The sequence below is a fragment of the Hemitrygon akajei genome, chromosome 1 (genome assembly GCF_048418815.1).
Source record: "Hemitrygon akajei chromosome 1, sHemAka1.3, whole genome shotgun sequence".
In the NCBI taxonomy this organism is placed as follows: domain Eukaryota; kingdom Metazoa; phylum Chordata; class Chondrichthyes; order Myliobatiformes; family Dasyatidae; genus Hemitrygon; species Hemitrygon akajei.
Genome location: NC_133124.1, coordinates 37,549,071 through 37,567,773, shown reverse-complemented (window position 1 = coordinate 37,567,773; position 18,703 = coordinate 37,549,071). Strand labels below are relative to the sequence as shown.

The 18,703-nt window shown below is 48.1% G+C and overlaps 1 protein-coding gene across 1 annotated transcript in view; it reads left to right on the top strand.

The window, feature by feature from the left end:
• Positions 1 to 24: 24 nt before the first annotated feature.
• The window catches only part of LOC140730357 (dnaJ homolog subfamily C member 5-like), a 55,387-nt gene continuing 36,708 nt past the window's right edge, over positions 25 to 18,703 (top strand). The window contains exon 1 of the mRNA XM_073050695.1: positions 25 to 166. The gene's annotated coding sequence lies outside the window, so the exon portion shown is untranslated. The remainder of the gene's footprint in view (positions 167 to 18,703) is intronic.

Sequence of the window (18,703 nt, the reverse complement as noted above, 5' to 3'; positions counted from 1 at the left end):
GGTTTCCAGGTAGACTATGATGATAAATATTTTATTCATTCTGTCCTAGGTTTTGTGATTGGAGGGCCAATCAAACACCTGCTTGAACAAAATAGGCAATACAATCCGAGTGACCTGTTTACCTCTTTACTGAGATCTGAGAGCAGCCGCTGTATCTTCAAAGCAGGTAGACAATATATAGCACATCTTGTTTGGTCTTATATTTTGTAGGACGTTCTATAAAAGTATTTAAAACGTATTTTTACAGCTGTACTATAAATATTACATCTGTTCATGTAATGTCACCGGAAGGTAGCGGAGAAAGCAAATATGTGACCATTTGTTAGTTGCAGCTGGCTCTGCAGGAGATTGGTTACATCAACTGATGGTTTGTAAGCACAAGGTTCATTTTGACAATTGTTTGTGGAGATATTGCTTGTAATCATAATGAATTTTTACCTGAGGTACGACTTGACAGCATAAAATTGTCTCTTTTGTGAATGATAAGCAGGTGTTGCTCTGAAATAGCTTTGTGTTAGGACTAATATCATGATTTCCTTGTACCGTTATATCAGCAGTGAATCATCTTTGACATGCTGGCCATGACGAAATGGATGTGCATTTTATAGGAATTGGCTCTTGGTGTAAATGTTCCTTGTTTTTTAGGATCAAATTGATTTAAGTAGTCTGAGATACTATATTTGATTCTACCCGAGTCCCCGCTGGAATATTTTGTTTCCACCTGCTAGTGGAGTAAGAATTGGAAATCCTAACACGTAAGGTAATACTGTAGATCTGCGAAGAAGGGAACTACGATCTCAACTGCCGAAGTCAAAGGTCGCTTACCTCAGCTTATTTTGAATAGACCCTCACTTCTGAGAATGGCCACAATGTCATTGCTTTCTACCTTGTTCCTCCACCCCACACCCTCGGTTTTACCACAGTAATCTATTAATTGATTTCACTGATTTCTTTCCCTAAATTTGTAGACCTTGTGTTCTTTATAATCACATTTACTTTGAGTTTATTTTAGAGCAGTCAATACTTTTCACAATTTCACAGCTGTTTAACTAATTTTCATATTGCCTACAGTCACCAGATCTGCAGTTTAATCTCTTGTAAACACCAGAAAATCTGCAGATGCTGGTAATCCAAAGCAACACGCACAAAATGCTGGAGGAACTCAGCAGGCCAGGCAGCATCTATGCAAAAGAGTAAACAGTTAATGTTTTGGGCTGAGACCCTTCATTAGGACTAATGAAGTGTCTCTACCCGAAACCTCGACTGTACTCTTTTCCATAGATACTGCCTGGCCTGCTGAGTTCATCCAGCATTTTGTGTGTGCTGTTTAATTTCTCACGTTGGCTTACACAATCTAGGCACTTGACTCATTTCTGCTCCATTTATCTATATTGGACAAAACTATCTTGTGAATATTTTTTGTGTGAGATGTGTATTCAGAACCTATCATTACAGCAAGGATATTGCTGTAAATGGCCCCAATCACATAGGCTTCAGAGTACATTCTGTACAGAATTATATTCTGTAGGATATCCGTGTCTGTTTTGTGTCGGGATTACTTTGCTTCCTAACTGTGTCGATAACAAGTGAAGGAAGTTTTTTGGCAATCATAAATGACACCCACTGCAGCACTGTAATGGTTTTGTTAATTATTCTAAATATTTTATAAATTCTAATATAGGTTCTTCTGATCCAAATGCAGATTCACTGAACATGAAATGTGGCCTTTGTCCGTCTTCTCTGAAGCTGACACTCACATTTTGTTTTCCGACCCGTTCTTGGTTTCACAGAATAAACTTGATGAATTGGTCGGGCCTGGTGTCAGGAAAGCATTCCGAATTGGTGTTACTAGGCAACAACTTTGTGTGTGCACTGTGAGAAAATGAGGGGTATATTGGGGAGATAGAGGGAAAATAAGGGGGGGATCATAAGAAAAATTAAGAAAGACAGTCTGGAGGTCAGTCGGGTGAGAAGGTTATTAACGGGATAAACAAAGCAGCCAAAAATTTTCACCAAAATTGTTTTGCTCCGAGTTAAGCCAATATTCAATGGCACAACACCCTTTCTTTCCAAAATGTGTAAAAGAATTTTGAGGACAGTGTATCCATAGTGATTGTAGCTGATCTTGTATATTTTCCCCCACTAAAGGATCTTGTGGAGACACAGACCACAGAACTGCTTTGTAACGGATGAAGGGGAATGATGTTCCCATTTCTTCACCATCCTTTTGTCACTCCAGTCAAACCATTCCATTCTACTTCCTCTCATTGCCTGTGATTCACAGATACCCATTCTTTAAATTCTTCCAAAAAGGACAGGGGTGGGAAAAGGTGGAATAGGTAATCAGAAATTGGAGCTTGGGCATAGTGCCCCTTGTCACTTTGCTATTCGTTTTGGAAGTTTCACCCTGTTATCCCTCATCTTGGAAGAAAGAGGTGAAGGAAAATTGACAGAAAATGCACTGGAATTTAGCACAGAGTAACCATAGGGAAAAAATAAAGCACAACAGAAACATCACCCAGAGGAGATTTACAAGCAGATGAAGAACTGACATAAAATTAGCACAGAATGACAACAGGTAGACATTTGCTCAATTTTTTTCAGAACTACACCATAGAAAGTCAGATACTTCCATTGATTGGTACAGCACAAGAACAGGCCCCTCAGCCCATGATGTTGTGCCAACCAAATAACTTAGTAGTCAAATGGCCAACTAAACTAATCCCTTCTGCCTACATAATGTTGATATCCTTTCATTTCTCTCACATTCATGTGTCTCTCTAAACATCTCGTGAAAGTCCCTGATGTATCTGCCACTAGCACCAACCCAGGCAGCACATCTGAGGCACTCAAGACTCTGTCTAAAAAAAAAACCTGCCTCTCAGAGCTCCTTTGAACTTACCACCTCTCACTTTAAATGCAAAATTCCCAGTACTAAACATGTCAACCCTGGGAAAAAGATTCTGTCTGTCTACTCTATCTGTGCCTCTCAATCTTATAAGCTTCTATCAGATCTCCACTCAGTCGACGTTTCAGTCCAAAGGGTTTCAGCCAAGACATCGACTGTACTCTTTTCCTTAGATACTGCCTGGCCTGCTGAGTTCCTCCAGCATCCTGTGTGTGTTGCTCAGATTTCCAGCACCTACAGATTTCCTGTTGTTTGTGATTAGAAACCTCTTCTGTACCCTCCCCAAAGCCTAGACACCCTTCCTATAATGGGGCAACCAGAACTGTATGCAGTACTCCAGATAGTGCAGTTTTATAAGGCTGCAACATAACTGCCTGAATCTTGAACTCACTCCTTGACTAATAAAGGCAAGCATGCTATTTGCTTCCTTAACCATCCTATCAACCCATGTAGCCACTTCCAACAGCTATGAACTTGGACCCCAAGGTCCCTCTGCTCATCAATACTGTTAAGGGTCTTGCCCTTAATAGTGTACTGTCTCATTACATTTGACCTACCAAGGTGCAACACTTTACATTTAGACCACAAGACCATAAGATATAGGAGCAGAATTAGGCCATTTGGCCAAATCTGCTCCAACATTTCATTATGGTTGATCCAATTTTCCTCTCAGCCCCAATACCTGCACTGTCCTCATTTCCCTTCATACCCTGACCAATCAAGAATCTATCAACCTCTACCTTAAATATACATGAAGAATTGGCCTCCACAAGTGTCTGTGGCAAAGAATTCCACAGATTTGCTACTCTCTGGTTTAAGAAATTCATCCTTATCTCCATAATAAAAGGACACCCCTCTATACTGAGGCTGTGTCCTCTGATCTTAGACTCTTCCACCATAGGAAACATCCTGACAACACCCACTCTATCAAGGCCTTTCACCATTTGATAGATTTCAATTAGGTCACTGCTCTTTCTTCCAAATTCTAGTGAATACAGGCCCAAGAGCCATCAAATGCTCTTCATATAACAATCTGTTCAAACCTGGAATCATTATCATGAACCTCGTTTAAATGTCTCCAGTTTTAGCACATTCTTTCAGCCCAAACCTGCTTACAATACTCCTTACAGACCTCTGGAAAATCCAAGTACACAACATCAACCAATTTTCTCGTTACTTCTTCAAAGAATTGTCAGGCAAGATTTTCCCTTGAGGAAACCATGCTGACTACGACCTATTTTATCATGTGCCTCCAATTACCCCGAGATTAAATCCTAAACAGTTGATTCCAACATCATCCCAACAGTTGAGGTCAGACTAACTGGCCCATAGTTTCCTTTCTTTTGCCTCTCTCCCTTCAGAGTGACATTTGTAATTTTCTGTTCCAGAAATTCCAGCCATTGCTGCTCTGCCATCATCCGTGCCAGTGTTCTTTTCCAATCAATTCTGGCCAATTCCTCTCTCATGCCTCTGTAATTCCCTTTACTCCATTGTAATACAGATACATCTGACATTAGCTGCTTCTTCTCAAATTTCAAGGTGAATTTGATCATATTATGATCATTTTCCCCTCAGGGTTATTTTACCTTAAGCTGTTTAAGGTAATTCTGGTCATTCACAACTCCTAATCCAGAATAGCTGATCCTTTGGTGGCTCAACCATGAGCTGCTCTAAAAAGCCATCTCATGGACACTCTAGAAATTACCCCTCCTGGAATCTAGCACCAACCTGATTTTCCCCAATCTACCTGCATATTGAATTCCCCTATGACTATTGTAATTTTGGCCTTTCGACATGCATTTTCTGTCTCCCGTAGCAATTTGTAGGCCACATCCTTTCTATTGTTTGGGGCCTGTATACAACTCCCATCGGGGTCTTTTTACCCTTGCAGTTCCTCAGCTCTATCCACAACAACTCAACACCTTCCGACCGTATGTCACCCCTTTCTCATGACTTGATTTCATTTTTCACCAACAGAGCAACACTGCCCCCTCTGCCTTCCTGCCCGTCCTTTCAATACAATGTGTATCCTTGGACATTGAACTCCCAGCTATAATATTTCAGCCATAATTCAGTGATGCCTTGAAACTGTGCTGCAAGTTCATCTACCTTATTCTGTATACTGCACAAATTCAGATACAATACCTTCAGTCCTGTATTCACCCTTTTAGATTTTCTCCACTTTTTTACATTACAACTCATCCTGTTGACTGCAATTTTGCCCTATCAACAGCCTCTCCTCACTACACATTGCCTCTATAAACCAGCTACCTCATCTTCAGCACTATTATCCGCCTTTCCTACTATACTTCTTGCATTGAAACATAGGCAGCTCAGGACACTAGTCACACCATGCTCAACCTTTTGATTCCTGACTTTGTCTGAGGTCTTAACAACATTTGTGCCCACAACCTCTCCACTAACTGTCTCCACTTGATGCACCATCAATAACTCTTGGAGACAGGAAGTGAACAATAGGCTTTTATCAGCAGCAAAAAGAGAGCACGACATCTCGGAGACTGAGGGAGGAGCAGTGCCCCAATCACCTTTATACAGGGGTCTGTGGGAGGAGCCACAGGAGCAGTCAGCAGAGAGGCGTGTCCAGACAGGTATACATAGTTTACCACATTCACCCCCCCCTTTGTTTTAAAAGAGAGTCCCCATGGGGCAAAGTTTCTTACAAGTATATTTACAGGTCAAGTCTATCAGGCGGTTGAGTATGTCGCTGCGATCTACGTAGCACCGGTGGTGATTGCACCGGTGACGGTGGTTGTGGTGTCAGCCCATTAGGCATCAGTAATCCCTCATGCGTGTGCGAGGCGCCCGGTATGGGAGTGTCGTGAGGAGTCTGTGTAGGGCTTGGCGTGCGCGGTGTCTCATGGGTATACACCCCGGTGGGTACGGGATTCATAGTCACCGTGGAGTGTTCAGGGTAAGGGTCTGGTGCTCCTGTGGGTGCCAGGTCGCGGACGGAGACCGTGTCCTCCCGCCCATCAGGTAAGACCACGTAGGCATACTTAGGGTTCGCATGTAGTAGGTGAACCCTCTCGACCATCGGGGAGTATTTATTGTTCCTCGCATGTTTCCGGAGCAGCACTGGCCCTGTGGACATCAGCCAAGCCGGTAGGGTGGTCCCAGTGGCAGACTTCCTGGGAAAAGAAAAGAGTCGCTCATGAGGGGTGGCATTGGTGGACGTGCATAACAGGGAGCGGATGGAGTGGCGTGCCTCGGGGAGGACTTCCTGCCAGCGAGAGACCGGCAATCCCTTTGACCTAAGGGCTAAGAGTGTGGCCTTCCACACCGTGGCATTCTCCCTCTCCACCTGTCCATTCCCCTTAGCTTGTGGTCCTACTAGTAGCAATGCCCCTAGCCGGCAGGTATTGGCGCAGCTCATCACTCATAAACGAGGACCCTCTATCACTGTGGATATAGCAGGGATATCCGAACAGAGTGAAGAGCTGGCGCAGGGCTTTTATGACGGACGTGGCAGTGGTATCGGGGCAGGGGATGGCAAAGGGGAACCGCGAGTACTCGTCAATTATGTTAAGAAAGTACACATTGCGGTCGGTGGAGGGAAGGGGGCCCTTAAAGTCGACACTCAGTCGCTCAAAGGGGTGGGTGGCCTTGATAAGTTGTGCCTTTTCAGGACGGTAGAAGTGCGGTTTGCACTCAGCGCAGACTTGGCAGTCCCTGGTCATCGTCCTAATTTCCTCAAGGGAGTAAGGCAGGTTCCGGGCTTTTACAAAATGGTAAAGCCGGGTGACCCCCGGGTGGCAAAGATCTGCATGGAGGGCGTATAGCCGGTCGAACTGTGTGCTGGCACATGCTCCCCGGGATAGGGCATCAGGGGGCTCATTGAGCCTTCCAGGCCGGTACAGGATATCATAGTTGTAGATGGAGAGTTCTATTCTCCACCGCAAAATTTTATCATTTTTGATTTTGCCCCGCTGTTGGTTGCTGAACATGAACGCAACTGAGTGCTGGTCGGTCAACAAGGTGAACCTTTTGCCGGCGAGATAGTGCCTCCAGTGCCTAATAGCTTCCACTATGGCCTGGGCTTCTTTCTCCACCGCGGAGTGCCAAATTTCAGGGCCTTGAAGGGTACAAGAGAAGAATGCTACCGGCCTTCCTGCCCGATTGAGGGTACCAGCCAACGTGAAGTCGAAGGCGTCACTCTCTACTTGGAAGGGAATGGTCTCGTCCACCGCATGCATCGTTGCTTTGGCAATGTCCCCTTTAATGCGGCTGAAGGCCTCGCGGGCCTCGGCTGAAGGGAAAATGCGGTGGACTTGACCGGGGGCAGGCCTTGTCTGCGTAATGAGGGACCCATTGGGCGTAATAGGAAAAGAAGCCCAGGCACCGTTTGAGGGCTTTGAGGGTGGTGGGAAGAGGGAGTTCCAACAGGGGGCGGATACAGTTGGGGTCAGAGACAATGACTCCGTTCTCCACGACATACCCAAGGATAGCGAGTCGGGTGGTTCTGAACACACACTTGTCCCTATTATAAGGAAGGTTCAGGGCTTTGGCCACTTGGAAAAATCGTTGGAGGTTGGTGTTGTGATCCGGCCAGTCGTGACCGCAGATGGTGATGTTATCCAGATAGGGAAATGTGGCCTTCAGTTGACACTGGTCCACCATCTGGTCCATTTCCCTCTGGAAGACAGAGACACCATTTGTGACACCGAAGGGGACGCGCAGGAAGTGATAGAGCCTGCCGCCCACCTCGAAGGCGGTGTAGGGGTGGTCCTCAGGGCGGATGGGGAGCTGATGGGAAGCGGATTTCAGATCTATGGTCGAGTACACCTTGTACTGAGCTATCTGATTGACCATATCCGCGATGCGGGGTAGGGGGTACGCGTCCAGCTGCGTGAACCTATTGATGGTCTGGCTATAGTCCACGACCATCCTATTTTTCTGCCCGGTCCGAACAACGACCACCTGGGCCCTCCAAGGACTTGTGCTTGGCTCAATGATCCCCTCCCTGAGCAGCCGCTGCATCTCCGACTGAATGAAGGCCCTGTCCCCCGCGCTGTACCTCCTGCTTTTAGTTGCCACAGGTTTACAGTCGGGGGTCAGGTTGGCGAACAGCAGTGGGGGAGGGATCTTGAGGGTGGAGAGGCTGCAAGTGGTGTCTTTAGCGTGGCTGTAGGCATGGCATTGGGTGGGATGTGCGGGTCGGTGTGTGTGTGTGGTCAGTAGTGGGGTATATGACGAAGTCCCACAGAACTGAGGATTTCTGACAGTGATTGCTGGGAGGGGCCCGTCATACTCCATTGTCACACTTTTCAGGTGGCTCTGGAAGTCGAGCCCTAATAGCTCAGGTGCACACAGTCGAGGCATGACCAGTAATGCAAAGTCCCGATATTCTGTGCCCTGCACCACCAATGTCGCTAGACAACCCCCCCCCCCCCCGGATGTCTGTGGAATGCGATCCAGAAGCCAAGGTGACCTTCTGGCTTACCGGCCGTGTCACGAGTCCGCAGCGTGGCACCGTGTCCAGGTCAATAAAACTCTCAGTGCTGCCCGTGTCAAACAGGCAGCTAGTCCTGTGCCCCTCCACCAGGATGTCCATCATTGACCTTGCGAGCTGGTGTGGAGTGCTTTGGTCGAAGGTCACAGAGGCCAGAGTTGCATTGCTGTCTTGGTGTCCGGTAAGCACCCGTGGGTCAGAGGCAGGGTGAGGTGGCGCCGACAAAGATGGCCGCCCCCATGCCATGCACGCAGCAGGCAGGCAAGATGGCGGCAACCAAGACGGTGACCCCAATGCCTCGCACGTGGTGCTGCTCGACCCCGCTCGTGGTTTGGACTTACAGGCCTTGGCGAAGTGGCACGTCGTTCTGCAGCTGGAGCAGGTCGCTTCTCGGGCCGGGCAGCATTTTCGGGGGTGCTTTTCAAGTCCGCAGAAGTAACACTTAGCGGACTTGTGACTGGCAGCAGCTGTGGTCGACTCGTAGCGGACTTGTGACTGGCAGCAGCTGTGGTCGACTCGCCGGCGGTTTGCGGGGACTTCACGGACTCGCGACTGGCAGCAGTCGAGGTCAATTCGCTGGCGGGTTGCGGGGTCTGCAGCGTCCATGAGGCCGGCAGGAGATCGCGCACCTGGACAGCGTCAGTGTTGTGCAGAGTGGCCTCCAGCGTGTCGGCCAGCTTAATCGTCGAATATAAGGTAAGATCAGCATGTTCCAGCAGCTGCTGGCTCATGTACACTGACCTGATCCCCATAATGAAGGCGTCTCTTACTAGCAGCTCCGCATGCTGCTCCATCATCAGTCCCCTGCAGTCGCAGGCCCACACAAGTGTCTGTAGGGCCCGGACAAACTCAGCGCTCGACTCTCCGGCCCGCTGCTGCCGCGTCGCTAAGCGATGTCTTGCGTAGACAGTGTTCACCAGCCACAGGTACTGTCTTTTGAGGGCATCCATTGCACCCCGGTAGTCTGTTTGGTCCCTGATCATGGAGTAGACCTGTGGACTGACCCTGGAGAGGAGAACTCTGTGCATCGTGGCAGGGTCGGTCACTCAAATCTCCTCCAGGTACGATTCGAAGCATGCTAGCCAGTGTTCGAAAGCGTCGCCGGCTTCCTGGGATTGAGGGTCGAGATCCAATCTGTTGGGTCGTAAAATGCTCTCCATGTTTTAAAATTACTGCTAATAAAATTGATGCACCATCAATAACTCTCGGAGACTGGAAGTGAACGATAGGCTTTTATCAGCAGCAAAAAGAGAGCACGACATCTCAGAGACTGAGGGAGGAGCAGTGCCCCAATCACCTTTATACAGGGGTCTGTGGGAGGAGCCACAGGAGCAGTCAGCAGAGGGGCGTGTCCAGACAGGTATACATAGTTTACCACACCACTGTACTCTGGTTCCCATCCCCCTGCAACTCTAGTTTAAACCCCACCGTGCAACATTAACAAACCTTCCTGCTAGGATATTGGTCCTCCTCAAGTTCAGGTGCAAATCATCCCCTCTGTACAGGTCTCACCTTCCCTGGAAGAGAGACCAATGATCCAAAAATCTTATGCCCTCCCACCTACACCAACTCATTTGCCACATATTAAACTGTATTATCTTCCTAGTTCTAGCCTCACTAACATGTGGCACGGGTAACAATCCTGAGATCAGAACCCTGGAGGTCCAGCCTTTAACTTAGCACCTAACTCCCTGAACTCCCTATGCAGAACTTGGTCACTTGTCCTACCCATGTCATTGGTACCTACACGGACCACAACTTCTGGCTGTTCACTCAAGAATGCTGAGAACTTGATCTGAGATATCCCAGACCCTTGCACCCGGAAGACAACATACCATCCAGGAATCTTGTTCTTGTCAATAGAATCTCCTGTCCATTCCCCCAACTATGCGTGTGGCCTCCATCAGTCGTGATCGACCATGGATACCACGCCCCTGGTAGTGAAGCTGGAGTGGCCTCTCCAGGGCAGAGTTGATGGAGATCCGTCTGTTGCCCAGGCAGTGGGACCCCCCTCTCCATGCTGACGACAGGTCCAGAGGAACGACGAAAGTCGATACAGTTTGGTGCCAGCAGCATCGCAGGAGTTGCCGTGCCGGTTACGGGGCTCTGACTCTGGATTTTTCCTCGGGGTTTACTCCCAAAGCCTTTCCCATGAATGGGTATAGCTGCAAGGCAGCGGAGGTTTGAAATCGGAGTTTTCCCTCTCCTGGGTGAGCTACCATCCATGGTTAATGAGCCCCATCTGCCTGGTCCCTTAACTAACGTATCTCCTATTACCACAATGTGCCTCTTCTTACCCCCACTTCCCTTCTGAGTTACAGAGGCAAACTCAATCCCAGAGACCTGACCACTGTGACCTTCCTCTGTTAGGTCAGCCCTTCCCAACAGTATCCAAAGTGATATCAAGTCACTTTTATTGTCATTTCCACCATAACTGCTGGTACAGTACATAGTAAAAATGAGAATGTTTTTTCAGGACGATGGTGTTACATGACACAGTACAAAAACTAGACTGAACTACATAAAAAACACAGAAAAAAAACCACACGAGACTAAAGACCTATCGAGGACTGCATAAAGTGCACAAAACAGTGCAGACATTACAATAAATAATAAACAGGACAATAGGGCAGTAAGGTGTCAGTCCAGGCTCCGGGTATTGAGGAGTCTGATAGCTTGGGGGAAGAAACTGTTACATAGTCTGGTCGTGAGAGCCCGAATGCTTCGGTGCCTTTTCCCAGATGGCAGGAGGGAGAAGAGTTTGTATGAGGGGTGCATGGGGTCCTTCATAATGCTGCTTCCTTTGCAGATGCAGTGTGTAGTGTAAATGCCCATAATGGCGGGAAGAGAGACCCCGATGATCTTCTCAGCTGACCTCACTATCCACTGCAGGGTCTTGTGATCTGAGATGGTGCAATTTCCGAACCAGGCAGTGATGCAGCTGGTCAGGATGCTCTCAATACAACCCCTGTAGAATGTGATGAGGATGGGGGGTGGGAGATGGACTTTCCTCAGCCTTCGCAGAAAGTAGAGACGCTGCTGGGCTTTCTTTGCTATGGAGCTGGTGTTGAGGGACCAGGTGAGATTCTCTGCCAGGTGAACACCAAGAAATTTGGTGCTCTTAACGATATACCTGTTATTGAGGAGGATGGCCACAGGGGTACTCTGTACTGACTCCTTAACCCACTTTCCCCTTCCTAAATGTCACCCAGTTTCCTGTGTCCTGCACCTTGGGTGTAACTACCTCTCTATATGTCCTATCTATTACTCCTTCAGCCTCCCAAGTGATCTGGAGTTCGTCCAGTTCCAGTTCCAACACCTTAATGCAGTTTGTTCAAAGCTGCAGCTGGATGCATTTCTCGCAGTTGTAGTCGTCAGGGACACAGGAGGTCCCTCTGCCTTCCCACATCCCACAAGAGGAGCATTTCACTATCCTGCCTGTCATGCCTACTGTCCTAGCTGAGCAGATATAAAGAGAAGGAAAAACTTGCTTCCTTTGCTTTCTCTGAGTGAAGCCTCAAAGAGCTAAAGCCTCAAGATCAGCACTCTAGCTATGTCTACTCAGACGGCGGCCGCTGCGCTTGCCCCTCCCTGCCTTCTTTTAGTTTGATCTTACTCATCAATCCCAAACGCCGATTGGTCACTGTTACGTTGCTGCAACCCACTCCTGTCGCTTACCCTCGGGCAGTGGACCTGGGTTGTCGTCCCTTCCTCTCCAAACTTCTGATATCTGGATTGGCCGCTGGACAAAGCTCTATATTTGCTCAGGTGAAACTCCATCTGCCATTTCTGCAACTGATCTACATCCTGTTGTATTCTTTGCAGATCTTCTGCACTATCCACAACCCCACCAACATCCGTATCATCTGGAAACCCATCATCTACATTTTCATCCAGGTTATTTACGTATATACATCACAAACAGCAGAGGTTCCAGTACAGATCCCTGCGGAACACCATTAATCACAAACCTCCAACCAAAATAATTCCTTTCAACCACTACACTCAGTCTTCAATGGGAAAGTCAGATCTGACTCCAAATGGATCTCATGAATCTTAATCTTCTGGATGAGCCTCCATTAGTGATCTTGTCAACGCCTTACTGAAATCCAAACATCCTTCATCAATCACACCTGTCATCTCCACTAACTCAGTCAGGTTAATAAGACACAACTTGCCATGCACAAGTCACATCGGCTCTCCCAAATTAGGCCATGGTTTTCCAAATGCTCATAAATCTTAGCCTAAGAATTCTCTACAGTAACTTCCCTACCAGTAATGCAAGACTCACCAGTCTATGGTTTCTGCAATTATCCCTGGTTTCCTTCTTGAATAATGGAACAACATTAGCTACTTGCTAGTCCTCCGGGATCTCTCAATAACCTGGGGTGTGTCCCATCAGGCCCTGGGGACTTATCCACCTTATGCTCTTTAAGAGATCCAATAGTACCTCCTCCTTTACCTTGAAACGCCCCTGCATATTAATAAGCTCAGCACAGATCTCCCTATCTTCTGCACCCATCGCCCTGGTAAATACTGATGAAAGGTACTCAATAAGAACCTCGCTCACATCCAAGCAAATGTTCCCCCCTTTGTCCTTCAGTGGTCCTACCCTCTCCCTAATTATCCTCTTGCTCATGGTGTATGTATAAAATGCCTTGGGATTCTCTTAACCCCACTTGTCAAGGACTTTTCATGGCCCCTTCTGGCTTTCCTAATTCCATTCTTGAATTCTTTTGGGGCTTTTTTTTATAATCCCCAGGGGCTCTGTTTGATTCTAGCTTCCTAAGCTTTACACACTTTTCCTTTTTTCTTGACTAAATTCATCACCTCTGTCAACATCCAAGGTTCTCTTACCTTACCATCCCTGTCTTTCCTTCTGACTGGAACATACCTGTCTCATACTCTCTGCAACTGGTGTTTAAACACCCTCCACATGTCAGATGTGGGCTTGCCCATAAACAGCTCTTCTCAATTAACTCTCTCTGGTTCCTGCCCAGTGTTCTCATAATTTGTCCTGCTCCAATTTAATACTCTCCCACAAGGTCCATACTTATCCTTATCTGTAGTTATCTTAAAACTTAACGAGCTGTGGTCACTGTTCCCTAACTGGTCACCCACTGAAGTGCCAATCATCTTGCCAGGCTCACTAACCAACACCAGATCCAATACAGTCTTGTTGGACCATCTACATTTTGATTTAAGAAACCCTCCTGGATGTGCCTAACAAACTGTGCAGAACCAAAGGAAATTAGTTAACACTAGGCTAACAGGACCATTAACTAAAATTCTCAAACTAAAACCTAATACCAACACTGAGGCTCCGAAGCAGTAACTTAATACAAATTAATTTCACTCATTTTCAGCGTCAATCAAAACTGTGGAATGAGGACTAAGGTAAGCAGTGAGGGTTACCATCACTGTGCTTTGGTCAAGACTCGACAAGACTAAAATGAAACAAAGTAAGTTGAACACAACCCTAAAGAAACCTTAACTGGGGTGTGCAAACTCACAAGTGTGATTTCTGAGCCCTTTTTGCTGCCCGCCTGCGAGGGCACCCAGATTCCATAGCAGAGTCTCACTAGGTGCAGCTCCCAAGGTGCCAGATACCTGTGCCCGCTGGATGCCCCAGATGAAAATCTTGTCCGGGATCTTATGAGGCGGAACCCGAGATAGTTCATCTGGGCCATACCCCTCCCAATCCACAAGGTACTGGATGCCAGGAGGTGCTGCACAGAACAGACCAGGGACCTTTCCACCAAGCAGGAAAGAAGGGGAGGTGGGTGACTGGAGCAAGGGGGGAAAAGTTTGAGCTGGGAAACATGGAACACCGGGTGAATCTTCATCAGTGATGGGAGCCGCAGTACAAGGGAAGCTCTGTTAGTAGCCTTCCACACTACGAAAGGTCCCACATAGTATGGAGCCAACTTGCTGTTCTGAACTTTCAAAGAAAGATCTCTAGACGCCAGCCAGACTTTCTCCCCTGGCTTGAGAGGCCTCACCTTTCAGCAGAGCCGATGAGCCTGCTGAGCTTATTATTTTGAGTGTGCAGCAGAGATGCCCTGGCCCGTCTCCGTGTGTGCTTGTAGCACTAGACCAGCAGCAGGAACTCCCACATCAATCTCTTGGTCATGGAAGAATGGTGGCAGGAATCCCTTTAGGCATTCAAAGGGGGACAGGCCAGCAGAGGACAACTGGAGGTTATTATGGGCAATCTCTACCCAAACCAGGCTGTGGGGTTGAAAAAGACCACGCAGTGTAGGGTTGACTCCAGCTCTTGATTCACTCTCTCAGTCTGGCTGTTAGATTGGGGGTGGAAATCTCGTGAGGCTAGCCATGACACACTAAAGAAAACAAAAAGCCTTCCAGAAACGGGACCTGAACCGTGGTCCTTGATCAGACACCATGACCTGAGGGAAGCCATGCAGCCTGAACAGGCGCTGAACCATGAGGCTGGCAGTTTCATGAGCCAATGGGAATGAAGTAGGCAACTTTGGAGACCTGGAGACCAAGATGGTAGTGTTTCCATCTGATGAAGACAAGGTGGGATCAGGGGTGGTAAGGCACAGCGAGTGGGCAGAGCAGACTAGCAGGGTGCTGACGTGACATCTTGTTCTGGGCACAAGTAGGACAGGCAGAGAAGAAATTGTGGACATCCTGGGACAGAGACGGCCACAAAATCATCTCGTTATAAATTCCAGGGTCCAGTGAATGTCCGGATGGCAACCAGGTGGGAGGAGTGGCCCCATTCCAACACTCTGGGCTGCACATTGGCAGGGACAAACAGCTGGTTGGTAGGTCCCCCACCTGAACCCGGATCTAACTGTTGGGCAGCCCTTACTTCTCTTTCTATTCCCCAAACCATCAGAGCAACAATGCACGAGTGAGGAAGGATTGGCTCTGGTTTTGCATTGTCCTCAGAGATGTCAAACTGGTGGGAAAGAGCCTTGACCTCGGCAATTTTGCTGCCAGGATGGAAGGTGAGGGTGAAATTAAATCAGGTGAAGAGGAGGCCCAACAGGCTTGACAGGAGTTGAGTCTCCTGGCATCCGGATGTAGAAGAGGTTCTTGTGATCGGTCTGTAGCAGAAAGGGGTGCTCAGCCCCACCAACCAGTGTCTCCACGCCCCAGGGCCTCCTTGACAGCCAGTTGTTCTCAGTTCCTGACATCAAAGTTACATTTTGCAGGAGTCAAGTGACAGGAAAGAAAAGCACAGGGGTGCAGCCGATTAGCTACAGAAGAGCGTTGGGAGGGTACAGCTCCGATGGCGACATCTAATCCCTATCAGTTTTTGGCCGAGTGCAGGCATGTAATACCAGGAAAAGTCACTAGGTGCCAGCACGTGCCTATCTGAGTCAAACCCCTAGCACTATAGATCAAAACCAGAGGGATGAATAAACTCAGCAGGTCAAGGCAGAAGACTAGTTCTTTGTGGAACTAAAAGGCATTGAATGAAAAAGAAGTGCAAACTAGCATTAAATTTTTGAAACTAAAATTATTCATCACTTTTGATTAATGAGTTGGTAATGGAGAAGAGATGTGATCAATTGGAAGCAGCAAAGTGTTGAGAGAAGTGTTGGTGGTGGTGGTGAGGTAAATCTGGGTGGGAACTGTACACATGTGCAAGTGATTTAGGATGACTTTGACAAGAGTCAGATGAGAAACAGGGCAGGCTAAGGAGGCAGTGGAGCTGGAGGAGATGTCATTGTGTCCTTCTGACTGGAAAGATTGGAGTGGAGGCAGGTGAGCATAGTCTCACCCGGCTGGGCAGCCGAGAAAGGGAGGTAGAAAGGACGATGAAGTCAACGATACACGTTCAGGGGATGACAAGGTTACCACAGACAGAAGTAGAAATCTTATTCAAGAAGCTCAGAGAGGGAAGGATGTTTGGAGATAGGGCAGGTGTTGGTTTTGAAAGAGGGGAACAGTATTTGAGAATGGACTTAATCAGCTAACATGAAGACCAGGAATGAAACTGGGCCATCAGTAGTTTGTCAGAGAGCAGGAGCTGAGTACCCTGGACAGAGGGTATGAGTTGACAAGAGAGATAAAGCATGAAAGGATTTGAGTTCAGAGCTAGGGAAGGAGGGAACCTTAAAGTGTCCTCTGTCACTTTCCTCCCTTCCCTTGTCCTGCTGGGGTAAGCAGATGGTTTAAATGCTTCAGTTTGTCAGAGAATGTATGCAGTAAACAACCTGAAATTCTTACTCTTCACAGACATCTGCGAAACAAGAAACTGCACAGAATGACAGAAACATCAGAACCCCAAAGCCCCCCTACACACAAGCATCGACCCTCCTCCTCCCTTTCCCCACACTTGCACCAATCCCCCACCACCATGCAAGCAATAGCAAAAGCCCCCCAAAGAGAGCTTGATCTAGAGTCTACCAAAAACGACAGTCCATCAGTACTTCGATATCTCAGACAGGCTCTCTCCATCGAGGAGAATCAGACTACAGAAAGGCTCTTACAGTATTCCTCCTGCAACAACGACGGCAGAGACCAGCAACTCGCTGTGTCGCCTCTCCAAGCCCCCCTACCTCGACTCAATATCCACAGGCGCTCACTCTCCATCAAAAGAGAGAGGGAAATTGTTCAGATTCAGGGGCCTTCTTCTAACAGCAGCACACACTGCCTGCTGCCTCAATGTTTCGATTTCCCTCTTATCATATTGTACACCTCCTCTCACCCTCCTTTTCTCCAAAGAGAAAAGCCCTAGTTCATGCAACCTACCCTCATAAGAGATGCTCTCTAATCCAGGCCCTCTGCACCCTCTCCACATCCCTCCCACGGTCAGGCCACCCTCTGCACCCTCTCCACATCCCTCCCACGGTCAGGCCACCCTCTGCACCCTCTCCACATCCCTCCCACGGTCAGGCCACCCTCTGCACCCTCTCCACATCCCTCCCACGGTCAGGCCACCCTCTGCACCCTCTCCACATCCCTCCCACGGTCAGGCCACCCTCTGCACCCTCTCCACATCCCTCCCACGGTCAGGCCACCCTCTGCACCCTCTCCACATCCCTCCCACGGTCAGGCCACCCTCTGCACCCTCTCCACATCCTTCCCACAGTCAGGCGACCCTCTGCACCCTCTCCACATCCCTCCCACGGTCAGGCCACCCTCTGCACCCTCTCCACATCCTTCCCACAGTGAGGCGACCAGAACTGAACATCGTTCGGTTCAGTGCTTCAGAGTTTTAGAGCGAGTCACACCGTACTGTTCTGAGGAGCAGCCACTGCTGGAACAATTAGATTTTAATTCCACTGCTTGGGACAAAAGCAGTGGACACTAAAGCATGTCCGGTCGTGGTGGTGGTCCGTCATGTCAAACGATGACAGGAAACCAGTGCGGGCGAGTTTTCAAAATGGAAGAGCTGCTGCACTGGGGCAGTTCCACTCTTTTGACCTCAGATGTCCAGGACCAGTGGTACGAACAAGGGTAACAAACCGGGGTCGTCCTTGGCTGCAGTGGAAGACCGTGACTTCTTCTGTGCCTTGTCATGCCCTTCGCCCTCCACAGAGGATTGCAATGTTACCTTCCTGGCCATTGGATCTCGCTGTAGATCTCATCACAGAATATAACCTCACATGCTAGGACAGCATGTCCCTATCTCACCGGGGTACGAGGCCTAACGCCTACCCTCATCTGTCGAAGCTGTGTACTGGGGTGTCACTGTTGTCACATGCAAACGGCTACTTGGAGCCAGAGGTGAGAGCGGAGTGTCCAATGGGGACCAAAGATGAGTGAGCTGCCCCAGAAAGGGCATGAAGCACGCCCAGTACTTGCTTCATTTTCTGGAGTCCCCGCTTCAACTCTTGATGAAATGTACTTATTCAACAGTCGCTCCAACCATCCAATGGCTCATTGAACCCTTCCAGTAGGCCCCAATCTATCATTGTCTAGCCTAGTCCCCCAAGCCTTAATCAGACCTGGTGTCAATTTCATTTCCAAACAGCAAGTACATTTCAAGGAGGCCTTGCTAGCAGCAAAGTATCTCTGGTTCTTATATTCCTACATGCAAGCGGACATGCTAAAGAACACACTGAAACCAGGAGTTACAAATTGAAAGGTTTTATGGGGAAGGAACACATTATTGGATCGTCGTTGTGCAACTGCCTCTGATTACTGGCTCTCTCCCCCCAGTCCTACTGTCCAGGACCCCTGTTCCAGACAGTACATTTCCTCAGCTTGTTCTTGTCACTGAAGTGGAAGTTCAGCCTCCTTTTGAGTAATGGTAGGATTTTGAGTTAACCAGAGAACATCAGAAGCAGTATGCAAATGCAAGGTCTTACTTTTGCCTTACTACCATTTAAAATCTGTTT